Genomic DNA, 20,738 nt, shown 5'->3' on the forward strand with positions numbered 1-20,738 from the left:
TTACGTGGCGAGTTGCAAAACCCGACTACACAATCACATCCACTATAGTACAAAGCTTGCTGGAAGTTACTGAAGTTACCAGTGTGATGGTTATTTGGAATAGAGAGGAAAATATAGACGATGCAAACTTTTTAAAAGTAAGCTATACGTTTTACCAAATGCCTGTAAAAAAAAAAATCGTATCTAAACATCTTAACAATGTGGGTTTTCTCGTAGAAATAATGTTCCTCTTCTTGAGGACTACTTTAAGACGATCGTTTGATTACTTTAACCGTCGCTTTTAACTTTCTGATTAAGAAGCAAAATATTCATCCTCTCACTCATGTTATGGCCAACTTTCTCATCGGGATCATTGTAATCCTTTTCTTTCTATAAAAGCTTTAAAAGGATATACATTGCTCTTCTTCCTGCAGGTTAGCCTACATACATGTCATTTAATAGCCAAGGAATTAATTTTGTTGCAGAATACTGGCCTGTCAATGTGGGTTTCTTTCGAACGGGAACCTTGGTGGCCTGAAACGAGCCAAAAATATTCGTCACTAAAGAAGAGTTTCAATATTGGTATAACACGCGAGAATTTTAAGTCTTTAGGCCTATAATGTGGTGGCGGACATTAACGCACTACACTGGAGCCCGTATTAGTTTTCAGCGGGCCTGGGAATAACTCGGCCATTGTAAGAAAATTAAGTAATAGGAAAAAGAAGCATGAGAAAACGTTTAATGAATTTCTCTACTTGGGTGACTTCAGGCCTGTTGCTCAAGACACGAGTGAAAGAATTATTTAAACACAGAGTTGAGGGGCGGTGTTGATAGATAGCTCCATAACTTCTTCGGGAATGATGATAATGATGGATTACATTGTCTGAGCTTCGTTTTCTCGATTTCCACACAAGACCTCGGTAAGAAGGCGGATCTTGACGTAAACTCTAGTCTAGAGGAATCATAGATACAGCTTCTTTGTTTCGTCGTTAAGAATTACTTTTTTTTAAGAATTGCTACTCTCGTCATAAGCATACTAACATCTTTGACACTGCAATCGTGCATGTCACTCAAAACTATCGTTCTGATAAACACACGTCCCTCCTTAAAGGATAGCAAAACAAAATATAGCAATGAAACGTGTGATAAATTTGACTCTTATTCCCACGTTTATCATTATACATTGTTTCTTACTAATGGGTTTTGTTGAAATTCTAAGAAAATGCTACAAGGTGAAAGCAACAGAGGTAATTTTGCCTCACTTGACAACAGGAAGGGAAATGCCAAAGATTTCACAAACAAAACAGGAGTGGGTCTCTCTCAAATAACAAAATGTCGTAAGAACCCGACAACATTGAATTTCTCACACTGTCGTCAACTTACTCTTCGGATGACACTCGTATAGCCATTTCCTTTGTATTTAGATTATCGTTCCGAAATTTGGATAATGCAACCGGTATCCTGCTTTTTTTTTAAAAAGAGGAATTTCTTTCTTCCAAAAATTCTGGTTTGTTGTATTTTTGTCGTTGAGCCAGTTATTTGTTTATCTTTTTTTGAGTGTTTCTCTTGAAATTTTGAACATTTTGCATAATATCTACCTTTGATATCGCCGACGACTAAGCTGGGGGTTCTTTAGGCTGATAGCTTGTGAGTTGGACATTCTGGTTTAATGTTAGTTCACTGCCATTTGGTAAACATTTAAAAGCTGAAGGGATTCCTCTTAGGGGGCCACGAGATTGTAATCTTATCTCCATTCAAGACAACATGTTATGAAACAAAAAAATAAAAATGTCCAGCTGTTAACATTGTGCTTCGTCTGAAGCTGTTACAATTTAAAAAAAAAAAAAAAAAAAAAAAAAAAAAAAAACAGTATTCAAAGATAATCATAAAGACAGGTAGCCAATTGATAGCGATTTATTCCCTGGGAAAAAGCAGTTGGAAAAGGCTTTTATCCATCATCGTTATCGCATAATCAGCAATCATTCAGTGTCATTTCTAAGACAGTGTGTTATTATGTCTGGGTTTCTTCGTGTTATAACTTGTACTTCAGCCTCGTCTCCCTTGCAACTGAAGGTGTTACCATTACTTTCAAAGACGGTACGTTACGTTTTTATCGCAGTCTTATCACTTCAAATGGCCAGAATTAACGTGATTAGGCCTATACGTGGCTCAAATCTATCCTTATAGGTAGACACAACATGGACAACAGTGGCTGTATGCATTATCATGGATACTACTCGGCGCTTTTGTTTCCATATGATTCATAAATTTATGTAGATCTTTACGGATATCGAAAGCGTGAGTTGAGAGCTGCACCCACCTTGGCTGTTATTACACCTTACAAGGGTGGAAGTCGCCACATACCAACTACTTTTTTTTTCCATAGAGAGTACGGTGCCAGTACCACTTTCTTTCACGTACTCAAAGTAATGTTTGATGGACTTTTATCCTTTGGAATAATTATCTTTGGGAAAACTGTTATATAGGGCAAAAAGATAGCTGAGAGAATTAGGCATGATAAAATATGAAAGACACGGTAGAAGGTTTAGTATGGGCGAGAAGTTCTATGAAAATACGTTAATGTGATTCGCGCCGGAATAAGTAACGAGATAAACAAGATTCGGTAGATCTGGTGGTTAAGATCAGTACTTTTGTGTACATAGGTGAAAGATCACTAAAATGCCAAAACTTATTAATTAGCAGAGATGTGAAAAGGAAAAAAAATCTTGTCATTCAAGATGTACGAATGTTCGCCAAAGTAGAGAGGAATGTTGTGGTGCATTAGGCTGACTTGCCTCACATAAGACCTGGCTTTTTTAAATTAAGGTCACATTTCCGCATGGGTTATGACACCTAGATGCCAGAGGGTGAATGGAACAAGGAATGGTCTTCTGCTATTGTTGAGGTTCTACGTGGCTTATAATTTGTTGCCAGATTATAAGCCCCTATAGAGTTTATGATATTCTGATTAGCGAAGGTAAACCACGTTGGATCTGTTCAGTGTTTGGATGATCCACTCATCCAAACACTGAACAGATCCAACGTGGTTTACCTTCGCTAATCAGAATATCATAAACTCTATAGGGGCTTATAATCTGGCAACAAATTATAAGCCACGTAGAACCTCAACAATAGCAGAAGACCAGTCCTTGTTCCATTCACCCTCTGGCATCTAGGTGTCATAACCCATGCGGAAATGTGACCTTAATTTAAAAAAGCCAGGTCTTATGTGAGGCAAGTCAGCCCAATGCACCCCAAACATTCCTCTCTACTTGCGAACATTCGTACATCTTGAATGACAAGATTTTTTTTTTCCTTTTCACATCTCTGCTAATTAATAAGTTTGGCATTTTAGTGATCTTTCACCTATGTACACAAAAGTACTGATCTTAACCACCAGATCTACCGAATCTTGTTTATCTCGTTACTTATTCCGGCGCGAATCACATTAACGTATTTTCATAGAACTTCTCGCCCATACTAAACCTTCTACCGCGTCTTTCATATTTTACCATGCCTAATTCTCTCAGCTATCTTTTTGCCCTATATAACAGTTTTCCCAAAGATAATTCATTTTCTATTATAATTCTTACAAACACGCATAATTTTTCACTGAACTTTCAAGTTTCTCACACAACTATAATTCTTCCAGTAACCTTTGTTATTCCATCTTCATACGGAAAAACAGTTAATTAAAAAAACGCAATTATTCTTTTCTTTCACAGTCATATAGAACTTTTCCCTCGTCTCAGCATAATTTACACACCCTGGTCAGCTACTCGGCCACAATTTCACCAACATACCACAACAACTCAGCTCATAATGCCAGTTGCTAATAATTGTCCCTTACATAAAAAATTAACAGTCTCTTATGATATTATTCTCATATCTACCATACTTGATTCATGCACCAGTCACATATGCCTTACTTTTATCCACATATTCAGCAACCATTGTTCTTTCACTTAAACAGTTGCCTAAGTAACTGTGTATATAAATATAAATATATGTATATATATATATATATATATATATTATATATATAGATATATATATATATATATATATGTGTGTGTGTGTGTGTGTGTGTGTGTGTGTGTGTGTGTGTGTACATTATAAGTTGCTTCCTGAGAAAATAAAAAATACAAATAGTTATTGCCACGTTCATATTTTTAACTGCTAGACATGGATAGACTTAAAGTGCGGAAAACATCATCATCAACACACCTGATGCCATATGGACCCTAATGGAAGGCTCATCAGCAGCTCAACATACCCCTTACCACATACTGCACCATCCACCTTTCTTGGCATATATATATATATATATATATATATATATAAATTATATATATATATATATATATATATAGGTCTGAACCTCTTCAAAGGAGTTCATAAACCACTAAAGCAACTAGCTCTATCCTACCCATATCTGGATGAATCCAAACCATCCTAAGCATTCATTACAACTTCGCGTAATTCACGCTCTAAGCATAGACGCATAGATCTGAACTTTCTATAATTCAATGCTCTAATTCATCATCATCATCATCATCCTCTTCACAGTGATGATGATAGGCATAGCCAACGTAGTCCGTGGCGGCTGCGTAGGACTTGTGACCGGCGGCGCTTCTGCAGCAGCTGCGACGACAACAAGGTCACCCGGTCTCGTCGCTGCCAAACGTAGGTGGCTTCGCACAGCAACAAGTGGCAGGGTTCCTCTGACAGCTGTTCTCTCCGACGGCACGTGAGTTCGAACGTTCTTCCCTCGTTCAAAGTGTAAAAATCAATAGTTTTATGCTGCCATGTACAGAGATTTAAATTTATTAGTGTATTTAGGCCTAGGCCATGTTGTTTATGCCGTGTGTCATATTGTGGGGTTCCTCAAGGCCTATAATTAGGACCCCACCTGGTAGTTAATGTTACGTAGCCTTCTCTGGTTACTGTTTTAATTAAAATGAGATTACCTATGACTAATTTGCGACGTATAGGCTATAATGTGTTCTATTATGTCACCGGGATGGTTTTTGTTATAAATAGTGTGAGTTAACTACCTAGGCCTGTTGTAATCTCAAACATTTAGCTAGTAGCTTAGGAATGAATGAAATTATTATGTAATTTAGGCTACCTATGTGGCCAGCAAATGGTGGCTGATCCCAAAGCCGTGGTTACCTGTCTTTGGCCTGTGTGGTATCTACTCACTAGAGGTATAGCTATAATTTCATAATTTTCCACCTACAAAAGCCATTATAATAGAGTAGGACTAGGGTAAGTGGGTAAGTTACTATTTAAGTGGTTTACATTAATAATACTAATGTAGAACAAATGTAAAATATTTTTTGGTATTTCTACAGAAGTATCCGCACAGACTGCAAGGAACGTACCGTGGATATGACATCCCACATAGGGATTGGGGCGTCCATGTATTTCGCCTTGTTTAGTACTGGTCCCTGGGGGTTAATTACAGTCATCCAAATAAATATTACTTAAAATTCTTGTTCAGCAGGTAAAACTGCATAAAAAAACTGCAACTGCCATAGTATAGGCCGCCGCCGATAAGTCCGCCCCTAGATCTACCTATTTTTTTTTCTTTTAGTCTAGTATTTTATGTAACTTTTATATTTCAATGCAATGCTCAGTTAGGTAGGCCATTTTACATCTCGTTTCCAGAGGAACGAATGTAGTGTAATGGTCAGGCCTACTGTAAAACCTTACGGCATTTTTTTAGTAGGCATTTCAGAGAGAATGACCCACCCAGATTTGCCTTTACTGTACCTAACCTTACCTCAGATGCCACGTCCTAACCTTTGCCCCTCAGGACCCTCTCAAGGAAGTTGTGACCCCCTACTTTGCATTGTCTCCAGCTAATGAGGGACACATAGGGAAACCAGTATTTTTGGGTGAAGGAAAAAGGAACTTGGTGAATTACCAGGATACATCTAGTGTATAGGCTAACAACATGCTTGTTTCTTACTTTATACAACCCCCACCCCCTCAACCTAGTCTGACTTAAAGTGCCATAAAATCATTAGTTTATATAGAGGTATAAGAATGCTCATAACCTGACCTGACCTTAGGAGGCTGCTTCCTACCTCATTAAGGGGAAGTTCTTGGAAATTCCCCCCCACCCAACTTAACTTGATTAATACTGAACACTATTTGCTTATGTAAGTTGTTTGTCACCTTTATCACTATCCCTTAAAAATGTCTAGAATTTTATGTATCCATATTTCCAACAATTTTGTATGTTTTTCATTTTGGAAATGCTCATGAACCCATGATCCAACCCCCACATTTAACAAAGTATGGTACCCAGTAGGAAATCAGGCTTTTTGTATGGTGATACCCAATATAATAAATGAATGAAATGGCCTCACCTACATAGGACTTAACCCTTGTCCAAAAGGGGCTCCGCATCTTTTCTCCCTGGACTCCCAAGCCTTATCCCAACCCAAACATTAAACCTGACCATAGCATTATAAACCATAAGTGCATTATAGGGGTGCAACTTTACCAAATCAAGGTGCCACCCCATAGGGAGAGTAGTTCCATGAGTGCACCTACATGGTGAGGTTCTTTGCAGAGTCCCTAGCTACAGGCTCTTTCATTTCATTTACGGCACCTCTGTTCATATTTTTTTCCATCTTATTTTCCACCCTCTCCTAACAATTGTTTCACAGTGCAACTGCGAGATTTTTCTACCTGTTTCGCCTTTAAAACCATTTTACTTGAAATTACCCTCTCGGCTTTTCCATTTTTTAATGAGACTCGGCCATTTCTATTCACTGGGCTAGAGCTTGAAGGACCTCATCATCTGTTCAGTTGTCCTTTTGACATCTTGTTCTCTGTCGTTTTATTTATTACTTCACACCTTGCTGTAAATGTGCACTTGATGGCTTTGTGAAAGCATATTTTTTTTTACATCTCCAATTGGACAGAGTATTAAGATGTCATTAAAATACCCACCTCCAAATAGCAACTGCATAAATATAATAAATTTATCCAAGTATGAGCACATGCAAATGTGAACGTTAGTTATTTTTAAAATAACCATTTTCATCAGAAGTGCTGCTGCCAACGAAACCCATTTGAACCTGTCTGTAAGTTTTGCTTGCCAAGGCTCAGAAATGACGTTTAATGACAAGTTGTGCAAGGAGCTTTTATTCTGTGGTAGTATCAGCTGGAAGAAAACATAAAACTGCAAATTTCAATAAAAATTGAATGTAAGAAAACCTGAAACTTCAAATGAAATGTATTTGTTTGTTAATATATGGTTTTATATTGTGATTTAGTAACATTTAATCTCTTACAGAATGAACGTAACACCACCAGAATGTCTAAAGAAGCCTTTAACGGTACCATCCAAATTGCTGATGGGCCCAGGGCCTTCCAACAGCCCATTGCGTGTTCATTATTTGCTATGATGAAACCATTATTAGGGCATCTTCACCCAGAGTTTTGTCAGGTAAAGTGATGGTTACTTATTGTCACTAACATTTTCATGTGCAGTTTCCCAGAATGTCTGTTGGCAAGAAATTACTAATTTCAGGTCTCTTCTGTTTTGTACACTTTATGCTTGAGTTTCCATCAAATTTAGGTAAACATTTGTGTTCATTTTCCATGATTTTTTGGACCTTTCTTTTTCCTGCTACATACATCTGATACAGATTCTCTAACTGTTCCTCATCCTTAAATGTCACATGTCCAACCAACATCATATATGGAAACCAACACAGTCTTGTAGACCTCAGTCTCTGTAAGCCACAGGAAACCACATGTCTCCATACTTTCCTTATTTGTGTTATGGGCCATGAGTGTTAGCATTGTTTTGTTATAGTATATTTTTAAGAATTTTGAATGTTGCATTTGTCAGTATTACGCATCTGCTGTATGAAATAGTATAAGCCATATATTACATAGTACTGTACATATGTAAATCATAAATTTTTTTGCACTGTTCACTAGCACTGTTTTCACATTTCAGTCTAGTGTTCTCAACATAATTTTTCTTTATAATTTGTAATAAAGTGAAGTAAATGTACTATATTTGTGTAATAGTAAATTAACTAATGCCCATAATTTGGAAATTATCTTGTTGCATCTCACAGCGGTAAGTTAATTTTCTTTGGGTCTTGGTGTTGATGGTTATTTTGCACAAATTTTTCACATTCATTCAGAGATATCTATAATCTATAAGATATTTGATTTTTAGATGTACAGAGAATATTTGGGGTACAGTATTTACCACTACATATATAATTCTTTTTTGGTATCATGCGAATTTTCAGATTATGATGAAGTGAAAGAAGGTTTACGATACCTATTCCAAACAAAGGCAAATGTTGTTTGTTGTGTCAGTGGCACTGGTCATGCAGGAATGGAGACTACCATGTGCAATCTCTTGGAACCTGGCGATGTCATATTGATAGCTCAGAATGGCATATGGGGAGAGAGGGCAGCTGATATGGCTCGAAGACATGGTTCGTATTGGTTTCCCAAACTTTTTTTTTTTAATTTTTTTTTATAGTATACATCAGAATGTACAAAAATTATGGTGTTAGATATAAACTTGTAAGAGATACATATACTGTACTACAGTTTGCATAGGCAGAAGATTGTAGCGAACTCCTTCGTGTTGTACCTTCTATAAGAAAGCACATATAAAAACACTGTAGTATTGTGAGCTAAAGTCACAATTTATTTAACCTTTGTATATACTGTATATTCACATTTCTATAGTACTTATAGAGGTTTTTGGTACTTAGTGCTAATTTTGTATTTTATAGATGCTGATGTCCGAATTCTAGAAAAAGCTGCAGGTGAAGTTTTTAGCTTAGGAGAATTGGAAGCAGGATTAAAAGCACACAAACCAGCTGTCCTTTTTGTAGTTCAGGGAGAATCTTCAACTGGAGCACTGCAACCATTAGAAGGTGTTGGTGCCCTTTGTAGAAAGTATGTAGTATTTTGCATTCTGGATTCTTAACCCACTGGTAATATGTGAAATATAGTCAAAGTAGAATATATTTTTCAGTAAAGAAATTACATAATGTACTGCTGTACTTTATACATAAAATATTGCTGTAGAAGTAGAGCATTATAACAATATTGTAATGCTGTAAATAAACTGTTGCAACTATTTTCTAAATGAGCCTAGCTTCATGTAGAATCTGTGATCTGCAATAGTCTGAACTTTTATTAGATAATGGTGAATGGTTGGTTTTTCAAAATAGAGTAGCCTTATCACAGAACTAAATCCAAAACCTGTGCAGATATATCTTTCCTTGACTGGAATTATGTTCTTCATAGAGAAAATATTGTGCATCTAATTTTTTGGGGTTTGAAAAAATCTTTATAAATTGTTTGTATAAAGAGGAAACAGCATTGGTTGTAACAGTTGTGTGTGCCCTGTATAAATATTGTATACAGTTGGTTATAATTTTTACAGATGGATATGTCGAATATTGGTTTTCAAGAGAATTACCATAATTATCAAGAGAAAGAAAAGCATTGTCAGAATGAATTTTACAGTGAAGTATGATGAAATTGCTTTTACATAGACTGTGTACAAGTTGGTCTCCATAAAGAGAGGACATGATTAAGCTTATTTGAATGATTTTAACAAATATTTTCCCCTTAGGTACAATGCTTTACTGGCAGTTGATACTGTTGCATCTTTAGGCGGTGTACCTTTTACATGGATGACTGGGAGATTGATGTTGTATATACTGGAACACAGAAAGTCATATCTGCTCCTCCATCACTGGCCCCTATTGCATTTGGTGACAGAGCTATGTAAGTTTGAACTAAAAGATATTTGGTCTGATTTTTTTTTTATATATGCTCTTTTGTAAACATTCATGAAAATATCAAATAATCATGTATTTGATGACCTTACCCTAATCATTTGCTAGTCCTTTTTTAGAGGATGTTATATAATGCCATTTTGCCGCTTTCTCCCCCAGCCCATTTTTGGTGATTCAACAATCTCTTGTTTGCATGTTTCTGAACTCCTTCCTAGGCTTGCATTTTCCAGAGTTCATTTAACCTTCTGTTATTAATTTTTAAAAAGATATTGATTGTTATATAGCAAAATGTTTTTTTTTATGTTAGCTTTTTGGTCAGTTAACCATAAAAACGAAGAACATATAAAGAAACTGCCTATTGCTTGTGTGCCGAGTTGTTTTCCCCTTTCAAGTGCTAAGCTCAGAATCATCATAGATAATGTGTAATTCATGCATATTACTTGTAGACAGGTTAAAAATGAAGCACAGGTGCTTTGCTCTTCCCCAAGTGTTATTTGTTTTAAATAGGTTCTTAATGCTTATTTTTTCATTATTCAATAAGATTTTGGTTGCTTTTCACATATTTTTGTATAAGTGACCTAAGACAAATATTTAATTGACTAGACTTGTACTATATATTTATTGAAGGTAGGAATATTTAGACTAAGTACAGTATTGAAGTTAAAAATGTATATATTGATTGAAGGTGGGAATATATAGACTATAAGTACAGTAGTATTGAAGTTAAAAATATCTTGGTTTCTACATGTTCAGTACTGTAATTGGGTGCTGTGCATATGGCAGTTCAGGATTGTCGCTGTACTTCAGCTTGAAACTTCTGAAAATGTTCATAACAATTTGTTATTGATTTTTCATTAGTTTGACATGGGTAACATGAAAGGCATTTCACCTGTTTTTTTTATTTAATTTCATTTCTAGGGCAAAAGTGCATGCAAGAAAAACTCCTATAAGAAGCTTTTATGCAGATATGACTTGGCTGGCAAATTACTGGGGCTGTGACGGTCAACCTCGCAAGTAAGTTTTGCTACCCCAGCTGTGTATTTGTGTTATGGGGTTTCTGAAGTTTTCCAGAAATTCCTATTTATTCTTGTGAAGGAGGTAGAGAACTAATTTGACATCTAATCCCTTAGAGGGAATAGCTGATAGAAGAATATCTACGATCGATAATGCTTGAACAGGACAATGGAAAATAGCATGTGTAATTATTCTTTTGCTTTATGGAAGGGGGTAGAAACTGATATAAGCAGTCCTGAATTTTAGTATGGTATAGTTCTATTTTAGATTTTCAGAAAGTAAATTGATTGGATGTATATCAAGCTCTTTTATCCGTTATGAGAGAGAGGGAAGTGGGATGTGACTTCAGTTCTATCACTGTAATGTATAGTTTGTTCACAAGCTTTTATCCATAAGTGCTTACCACTTGCAATGTGCTTAGCACATCATACTGTAAGTGTAAGAGCTCTCTGATGCAAGTCCAAACAACCTCAGTTGCAATGCTGCCTGCCTTTCATTTTTCAAGTTCTTATAGCCTCCTCTCACTCACTTTTGTAACTTTTTAACCTGTACTTTGTTCTTTAAGTCATCAAAGAACAAATCCTTTGGGTGAACCCTAAGAGTTTAGCATTGTGACTTTATGGTATCATTTAGTACTCTGTAATAATAATAAAAAGAAAAAACTACTAAATTCACGGCTTCTTACAGTATGTAAAGGCATCAGTAAAACTTACACAACTACAGTTTAAAGCTTATGACAAAAATGTGAAGCTCAGTTTGCAAACCTTTCCATTGTAAAACAAATTTATTTTTTGTCATTAGTTACCTGCTAACACAGTTTGAAGAGAATAATATTTATCTAGTTTGATTCCAAGATGTTTTTAATCATTAACATATAAATGCAGTGTAGCATGTCAACCGTGTATATAGTAAATTTTGCAGCATGTCAATAATGTATATTTAGATTTTTTATCCATTCCTGATTCGGAAATGCATAATACTTTTCCAGGTACCATCATACTGGTCCAGTAAGCTCAGTGTATGCCTTACGATGAAGGTTTTGGCAATAGTCTGTGAGGAAGGTTCTGGAATCCTTATGGAAAACGTCATAGAGCATGTGCTCAGAAGCTATGGGAAGGTCTTGCTGCACTTGGTTTAGAAATGTTTATTGCAGATGCAAGCAAAAGGACTCCTACAGTAAATACCATCCGTGTCCCAGATGGCGTCGATTGGATGAAAGTAGTAAAATACTTCATGTCAAGTAAGAACCAAATTTTGTAGCTGTTGTTTGACAACTCAATTTCAGTACACACCCAGTTTATAGTTCAAAATCAACTAAACACCATCCACAAAATATAAAATTGCCCAAGGCAGGATTGTATAAGTTTTTGTAAAGGTAAGGGTTGTTGATAGATTGGTGGCTCAAAAGATTATTGAAAGGAATGTTTTGAGGTGTGCAAGATCTTGAAAAGTTGGTATTGTAATAGATGAAACTAATTTTTTCCATTTAAAATTTTTGGACATGTGGTGTGTCTCCCTCTTATTCCTTAATTAATCATGCCAAGAGCAATGACTAGAAACTGGGAAAAGGAAAAGAAAGGCTTCTTAAAGATATTGTCTTCAATCCTGTACACAACACAGTACTGTAACAAGTTTTTCTATCCACATAATGGTATGCATGGAGGCATTCCTTTCAGTTTCTTAATTTTATCTCTACTGTGTCTGTGAATTACTTGTGAGTTTTGGATATTTCTGCTTTCCATACCTGCATAATTATGGTTTTTAGCCTGACAGCCACTTTGCCAATGTAATAATGCAGGCCACTTAATGTGACTTGGTACAGAACACTTTAAACAGTATTAAGCATTAAAAGCTTCTCTGCAGCTTCCTTTTGCCCCCATCTGCATTGTTTTGTTCCTGGTACTGTTCATCCTTTCTCTTTTGTAGCCACATTTGTTGTCTAATCTCATTATCATGGTACCCAATTGTACTTGAATTTCTCAACATGAAGTTGAAATTGGTCCTTAGTGTTGAACCCTTTCTCAATGTCCTGGACAGACGTTTTTTGATATTATGGGTTAAATTTTCTATCATTAGTATTGACCTTGGGCAGCTAAAAATCAAATTTGCCTAAAAAAAACATTGCTGTTGTAGAATCTTGCTTTACAAGTTAATCATAAGATTTTTGCACATTTTCAGCTAGGGGATATACAAATCTATTTATGGCCAATTGTCTATTGCAAATATGAAAGAGAGACACATGTGCTAAACAGTTAATGAGTGGAATGCCAGTACGTATTCTGTATCAATAGTTTCTAATTGATTTTTTCATATTTAGGAATCTAAATTCACAAGACTGCAAATATGATGACTGATCTTGTCATTTATCCATGGAAAATTATCCTTGTAAAAAATTTAAAAATTTAATTTATTATGGGTTTACTGACTCGCAGGAAGTCCAGTATTCGGTTTTGTGGTGTTGTCAAACTAGCCAATAATATTACTAAACCTTGATTTTGAGAATGGAAATTTTGTATTCTTGGTCAAAAATTATTTTTCTTTCTTTTGCAGTTACCTAGTGGAAATCAGTGGAGGTCTTGGTCCCTCTGCAGGAAAAAGTTTGGAGAATAGGTTTGATGGGCTACAACTGTACTCCAGAGAATGTTGATCTTGTACTTAGGATTATGAAGGAAGCCTTAGGAAATGTTAAAGGGGTATCTAGCCATTTATGAAGTTCTTGTTATATCTAGTAATTAATTTTTTTTTTCAGTGGTGCTAAATTGAGGTCTGCCAAGGAATTTTTTTTTTTTTTTTTTTTTTTTTTTTTTTTTTTTTTTTTTTTTTTTTTTTTTTGTTAATTTAACATGGGTAAGGGTTTCGCTTTCAGTACTAATCAATGCTCACGTTTTGTGGTTATACAAAGCAAATAAAAAAATGTTTTTGATGAAGTACAAAATGAGAATAGTTTCAAACATAAAGGAGCAAATGTCTTAAGATTGTGAAAGGGGATTCTCAGTAATGGTATTGCAACACACTATTTTAAGAACTGAACTAGATGCTCCAGATTGAGGCATTCAGTATGGCAATGAAGGTTTTCTCACGAGTAAATAATTAATAGACTGAATTATTCTTATAAAAAGATTAGTTTATCTAGAACCATTAATAGTAGACTGAAAATGCAGATCATTCTGAATGTAGTACATTTCCTTTTATGAATTGATTCTTTTATGATTTAAAACAACCGTAATAATGGATAATTATAATTATTATGGCTGCTATTGTCCTCATAGAAATGGAATTGACATACGTACTCTGTATTATCAATTAAGGGGCAAGCACTCCATACACATAAGATACTATATGCTGTACAGTAAAGTGAAGAAGTTGGTCTATGATTTTATATAAGACAGTGTGACATTGTAAATTGGTGTTTGCAGCAAACAAAGTTTTCCTTCAATTTGTCTAACTTAAACTTGAGAATACTGGCTTCCTTAAAATTTAAATCTTACTTTTTGTCATATATTGTATATGTATATATTGAAAACTAGAAACCTGAAATGCTGTCTGTATCAAAAATGATTTGGCATTTTTTATTTTTATTTTTTAAATCTGACTTTTCTGTAGACTGCTTTTAAAGTAAATTTCATAACACTTTTGTCTTCCAGAGCATTTATAGAAAATTATTTAACATCTATTATTCTTAAAAGAATGTTTTGTTGTTAATGTTTAAAATTGTAATGGAAATTTTAATATTTACCATAGAGAATTATATGCAGATTTTTTTATAAACCATGACATATTTTGTATTACTGATTAATAAACGTATTTTCATTAAAATTTTTTAAATCATATAACCAAAGGACTTCCTTTCCACCTACAAGATGACAAGATATGCCTTGGGAATGGAAGGAGCTATTGTTTAGTGTACCTACACAGGAACCCCATCTCCAAAAAGAATAGAAACCAAGGGAAGCCTGGCTGTGGAGCATGCATGTGGAGGCTAGGGATGACATGAAATATTTATGTTTTTACGCATGACACTTACCTGGCAGGTATATATATAGCTTATCCCCTTGTCGCACTGGCAGAATTTCAAACTCGCGGCAACCGCTAGTACACTGGTAGTTCAGGTGATCGCCACCCCCCGTTCCCGTGGCGCTGGTGCTCGGAACCATTCCCGTTTTCCTCAGATTTTCTCTGCCAGCCGAACCGGCAACATCGTTGTTGGTTCTCTGATAGAATTTCCTGCTCGTTGACTGACGTTTTGGATATTGGTATTGTATTCGGAAAGTTAGCTTGGCAATCGCAATTGATCTTGCATTAGTATGTCTGATTCAGGGAGTATGTTTTTAGAGTTTGTGTGAAAGAAGGGTGTAAAGTGAGACTGCCGAAATCATCGGTGGATCCCATTACTGTATGTAAGAAGTCGAGAGTTTGTATGTACGTGGGAGAATAGTGTAATGAATGTGAGAGTCTAAATGAGAAAGAGTGGAAGACTCTTGTGAAGTATGTTGAAAGACTGGAAAAAAGATCGGTTGAGAAGATCAGTGACTCAAAGTGAGAGATCTGGTTCTTCGGGTAAACCTTTGAATGATTCTATTTTTGTGTCTTCTCCAGCTCATTCAAATGTAGATTTAGTAGCACCTTTCCCCAGGTTTCTCCTGCCCCGTTGCTGTATCTGAGGACACTACTGACCCGCAAATTGTGAAAGTGTTCGCTGCCCTGGCTTCCATGGGTGAATCAGATCAGCGATTAACGGATAAAGTGGAAGTGATTAATGTTGGTACAGTAGTGGAGGGGGCACCTGATCGTCCCTCTCGTGCTCCAACCTAGACCTAGACCTCTGTCAAGGGAGAAGGCATGTCGAAAGTCGAAGGGAGGCGAGAGGGGTTTTACTCTCCACGATCAGTCGTCCTTCAGGCAGTCCGTTGTTACGTCCCAGGCTGCAGCAGTACGCCAGAGAAAAGGCGTACTGGGAAGTGCGTTTAATTCTTCTGATAGTTGCGGCTTCAGGAAGGAAGAGACGTTTTTTGGAAGAATCGCGTCCTCTCAAGAGATCGTACATGCCGACCTCGTCCCAGGATGAAAGAGTTTACGAACAGGAGGGTTGGAGTAGCCCTGAGGATCTTTTCGTCGGAAGATGAGGATGCAATCCCTATCAAAAGGAAGAAGATTTTTCGTCCTTTAGACGTGTCTAACCGTGAGATGGGCGGTTTTTTCTCCTAATAGAGAATCTGCGCTTCGTAGACGTCAGGATTTGCTCACCTATCCGTAGCAGCCCAGTGCGTCCTCGTTCGCCTCCTCCTCAGGAGTTTCGTTAGGAAGCGGAAACTAAGGAAGTGTTACGAGATATGCAGGAGAAATTAGCAGTCCTTGTTAAATCCTGGGAAAGGCCAGAACAACCTTCGGTTAGACGTAAGGACGCTTCTCTTCCAGTTAAGTCCTCCAAGAGGACGCAAGATAAACCGTTGCCTCCTCTTTCTCAGGCGGCATTAAATGTATCTCGTAATCCAGGACGCAGTGTGTATATGAGGGACGTTTCTCCTATGCTGCAGGAAGCAGGACGCAAGAGGAAGAATGATGGACGCATGGTGGACGCAGCGGTTGCAGTGGACGTAGGCGGCAGCGCGCTGATCCGCCTTATTCCCGACAAGACGCGAAAGTGCTTGATAAGGAGGCAGTTTCGCATTCGCTTCCAGACAAGCTTTGGAAAAGGAACCCGATATGGATTGTTTTCAACATCTGGAATTCCAGGATATTTCTTCTCAGGAGGAAGACTTAGTGGATTTTTCGGAGGAGGACAAGAATGTGGAAGCTCCTTCCTCGGATTACACGAAGCTGAGTGCCTTCTTTCGTTGTTTGAAGGAGATTTTCAACCTTCTGCTCCCTTATCTCCGCTGTCTCAATTCTCCAAGACGAAAGCACCCAAGAAATCTACTTTCTTGAAAATGACGCTGTCGATCACAGCTAAGAAAGCCCTTCAACGCATAAATGAATGGTTGAAGGAGAAGAGAGAAGGGGGGAAAACTTCATTCGCATTTCCACCGGCCAAGTTAGCTTCGAAGTCTGGTGTGTGGTATGCTACGGGGGAAAGTCTTGGCCTGGGAGTTCCTGCATCCTCCCAGGGGGACTTTTCTAATATCATGGATAGTTCCCGTAGGCATGCCCTACACGCAGCCAAGGTGTGGTGGACTTCATCAGAGTTCGATCATTTGCTGAAGGGCATTTATCGGACTTTTGAGGTCTTTAATTTCCTCGATTGGTCGTTGGGGCCTTTGGCACGTACTCTAGAGATTGAAGAACCTTCTGATTTGGATTTACCCAGAAGCATTATGTCCTGTATGGACAAAGCCTTGAGGGATGGGGCTAATGAGCTTTCTTCACTCTTTACGGCAGGTGTGCTGAAGAAAAGATCGCTTTTGTGCTCTTTCGCTGCTAAAGGAGTTTCGAATGCGCAAAAGTCGGAGTTGATGTTCTCCCCACTTTCAGGACAGCTTTTCCCACCGGACATCATTAAGGATATCGCGCTTTCCCTTACACAGAAGGCTACACAGGACCTGCTGACGTCTTCAGTAAGGAAGTATTTGCCCTCAAAGGTAGTAAAGAAGACACCGAAGGAAACAAGGACAGCACAGCAGCCCTTTCGGGGTAGGACTTTTCCCGACCACCCTTTAGAGGGAAAAGAGGTTCGAAAACCTCAACCAAACAATGAGTTCGAAGTCCTCCAGAGTGTGTTGGGGCCAGACTTTTAGACTTCTGGGAAGTCTGGCAAAGCAGAGGAGCGGATCCTTGGGCTGTAAGTGTAGCGAAGGAAGGCTACAAGATCCCCTTCCTAAAGAAACCACCTCTCGCTACAGCTCCGAGAGCCCTAGGGGCTCATTACATCTATTTAGAGAAGAGAGAGGCTCTTTGGCATCAGGTTGTCAGTATGTTAGAGAAGGGAGCCATAGAACCTGTTTCTGGATCACGAATCCCCAGGTTTTTACAACCGTCTTTTTCTGGTACCGAAGTCTTCGGGAGGTTGGAGGCCAGTACTGGACGTAAGTCAGCTAAACTGTTCGTAGAAAAGACCAAGTTTACGATGGAGACGAACAATTCGGTACTGGCAGCGGTACGTCCAGGGACTGGATGGTGACGCTGGACCTTCAGGATGCGTATTTCCGTATTCCGATTCATCCAGGTCAGAAAATATTTGAGATTCGTGATCCAGGACAAGATATATCAATTCAGAGCCCTTTGCTTTGGGCTTTGCACGGCCCCTCAAGTCTTTACAAGGATGATGGTGAACGTGGCGTAACGTGGCTTCAATCTGTTTAGGAGTCGGAGTCTCTCTCTACTTGGACGATTGGCTCATAAGCACAATCAAAGCAGCAATGTCTGGAGGACACGGACCTCACATTGGCATTAAACAAAGCAGCTGGGTCTGATGGTGAACCTGAAAGTCACATCTGATCCCCACACAGGAGCTAGTTTATTTGGGGATTCTGATATCCTCAGTGACTTTTCGGGCTTTTCCGTCCCCCGAAAGGCAGGACCATGTGCCTTCGGAAAGTGCAAGAATTCCTATCGAAAGACCAATGCTCAGCGAGAGAGTGGATGAGCATGCTGGGGACACTCTCTTCGTTAGAGCGGTTCATTTCCCTAGGGAGACTTCACATGAGGCCCTTACAGTTCTTTCTGAACGAAGTCTGGCCAAGGAAGATCGCAACCAGATTCCTTCCTGTTTCCAATTCCTTTAAAGATAAAGGAGGAATTAAAGTGGTGGCTAGCCCCGGAAGGTTAGCAGAGGGTACGTCACTCCAGCAGAGGAACCCAGACCTGATATTATTTTCCGACGCGTCAGACGCAGGCTGGGGAGCGACGCTGGGTCCTCGAGAGGAGCAGGCCTTTGGAACGAAGAAGAGAAAGCTTGGCACATAAACAGGAAGGAACTGATGGCGATTTTCTTGGCTCTGAAAGCGTTCAGACCGTGGATCAGCGGCAAAGTGGTGCAGATCAACTCGGACATACCACAGCTCTGGCATACATACGCAAACAAGGAGGGACCCACTCGTTTACTCTTTGCAACTTGGCGAAGGAGATTCTTCTGTGGTCAGAGAGAGAGAACGTCACCCTGCTCACTAGGTTCATTCAAGGGAGAAGAATGTCAGAGTGGACCTGTTGAGCAGGGAGGGACAAGTGCTTTCGACATATAGTGATTGTGTGTGGTTCAGGTGACTAACTTTCCTAGCAAGAATGCCCGTGGTAAATGAAGGCTAGGGTTCTCTGTCAGCAAATTGGTCATGTCCAGTTGTCAGACCCTTGTTATTAGCTTTCTCAACAAACAGGTCACATCCTAGTTGAGAGCTACTAAGGTTTAGCAGGCTAAGAGGCAGGACCTACGAAGTCAGCTACCTTAGCAGGTAAGGAACCTAATAGTAATTTTAAAAATTAGCTAATAAATTATGACGATGTTGCTGTCTATGACCCACCTCCAAATGTGTCAATCAGTATATATATCCTGCCAGGTAAGTGTCATGCATAAAAATGATATTGTTATGATACAATAAAGTTTTATGCATACTTACCTGGCAGGTATATATAATTAAATTCCACCCTCCTCCCCTCAGGAGACAGGGTTCAGAGAAAATCTGAGGAAAACGGGAATGGTTCCGAGCACCAGCGCCACGGGAACGGGGTAGCGATCACCTGAACTACCAGTGTACTAGCGGTTGCCGCGAGTTTTGAAATTCTGCCAGTGCGACAAGAGGATAAGCTATATATATACCTGCCAGGTAAGTATGCATAAAACTTTATTGTATCATAACAATATCATATTTCTGAAATTTTCGGCTTTGGTTACACTGAAGAATGACAACTGGATGAAGGGGATGAGTAGCCATACTTATTTCATTCTTGAAATAATCATCTCCAATCTGAATTGGAGGAATCTCATGCTGATGTTCCTTATGAACCTTAAGTTTACTGTCTGAACTAAACTATTTATCCTTCAGTACCACAAATCTATGTACGTAGTTTGAAACAAAGGACAATGTATAAACTGCTAATTCTTTATGAGGTACTTCTGAAAGTGCGAGTCTTTCCGAGGATCTCTACCTCTCATTTCCACCAGTAAGTTTGATATTCTTGTCAATGTGGGACAAAAAATAAAAAAAGGAATATGGTGAAAAGGTTTGTCTCATCCAAACTAAAGTGGTTTTCTGTTAATAATCCTTGTAGAAACATGCCTTGTGACATAAAAATAAAGGTACTGTCAGTAACCAGACTGGAATGACAGCAGAAAAGGGAAAAAGAAAACATGCCAATACATGACACCTGTGTAACTTTCAAGAACTTATAAATCGAGAGTAACCAGAGTATACGAAATGTCATTCATCACATGATGCTAAGATTATATTAGCTCAGTTGTTTAAATAGCCCTTCAACCTGCTTTAGTTTCATATACTCAATTTGCCCAAACCCCATAAGTATTAAAGTGTCTAAAGCCCCGTCCACACGACGGGCAAATGCCGGCAGGCAGACACTGTTCCCAATTCTCTGTGGTATGGGTGGCGATCACGAGTGTAGATGACGTCATAGACGTTTGAGTATTACAAGATATCAACCGAAAAAAGCTATATATTCATTCCTTATCAAAATTCTCAAGTTATTGGGCTGGTGTGGGGAGGTGGGGGACAAAGGAATATTTGCCTGGAATAACCCTCCCCAGATGCCAAATACTCTAGGAACACCTCTGGAACTTGGAGGGAGAAGGTGTGTTTTTGAAAATGTTTTGAAATTCGTCAAAGCTTAATAATCAATATGTACTATTAGTGATAGTGATCAGATTAGTGACGATACTGCTATGATATTTAATGCAGAATAATCAACACTGGCGAATTGTAGTACATGGGAAAAAAATGATCACACATTCATGCCAATGAATAAAATTCAAAATAGTAGCTTTCGGTAGCGGTTCTG

At 38.2% G+C, this 20,738-nt stretch overlaps 1 long non-coding RNA gene and 1 pseudogene across 1 annotated transcript; both read left to right on the forward strand.

The window, feature by feature from the left end:
• LOC135224052 (uncharacterized) overlaps positions 1–20,738 on the forward strand; it is an 87,452-nt pseudogene that overhangs the window by 26,285 nt on the left and 40,429 nt on the right.
• Positions 1,940–7,472, forward strand: LOC135223777 (uncharacterized). Its single transcript, XR_010316585.1, has 3 exons — positions 1,940–2,076; positions 4,549–4,729; positions 7,295–7,472. It is a non-coding gene; the product is annotated as an uncharacterized LOC135223777 (long non-coding RNA).

Source organism: Macrobrachium nipponense, chromosome 10, assembly GCF_015104395.2.
Source record: "Macrobrachium nipponense isolate FS-2020 chromosome 10, ASM1510439v2, whole genome shotgun sequence".
NCBI classification, from domain to species: domain Eukaryota; kingdom Metazoa; phylum Arthropoda; class Malacostraca; order Decapoda; family Palaemonidae; genus Macrobrachium; species Macrobrachium nipponense.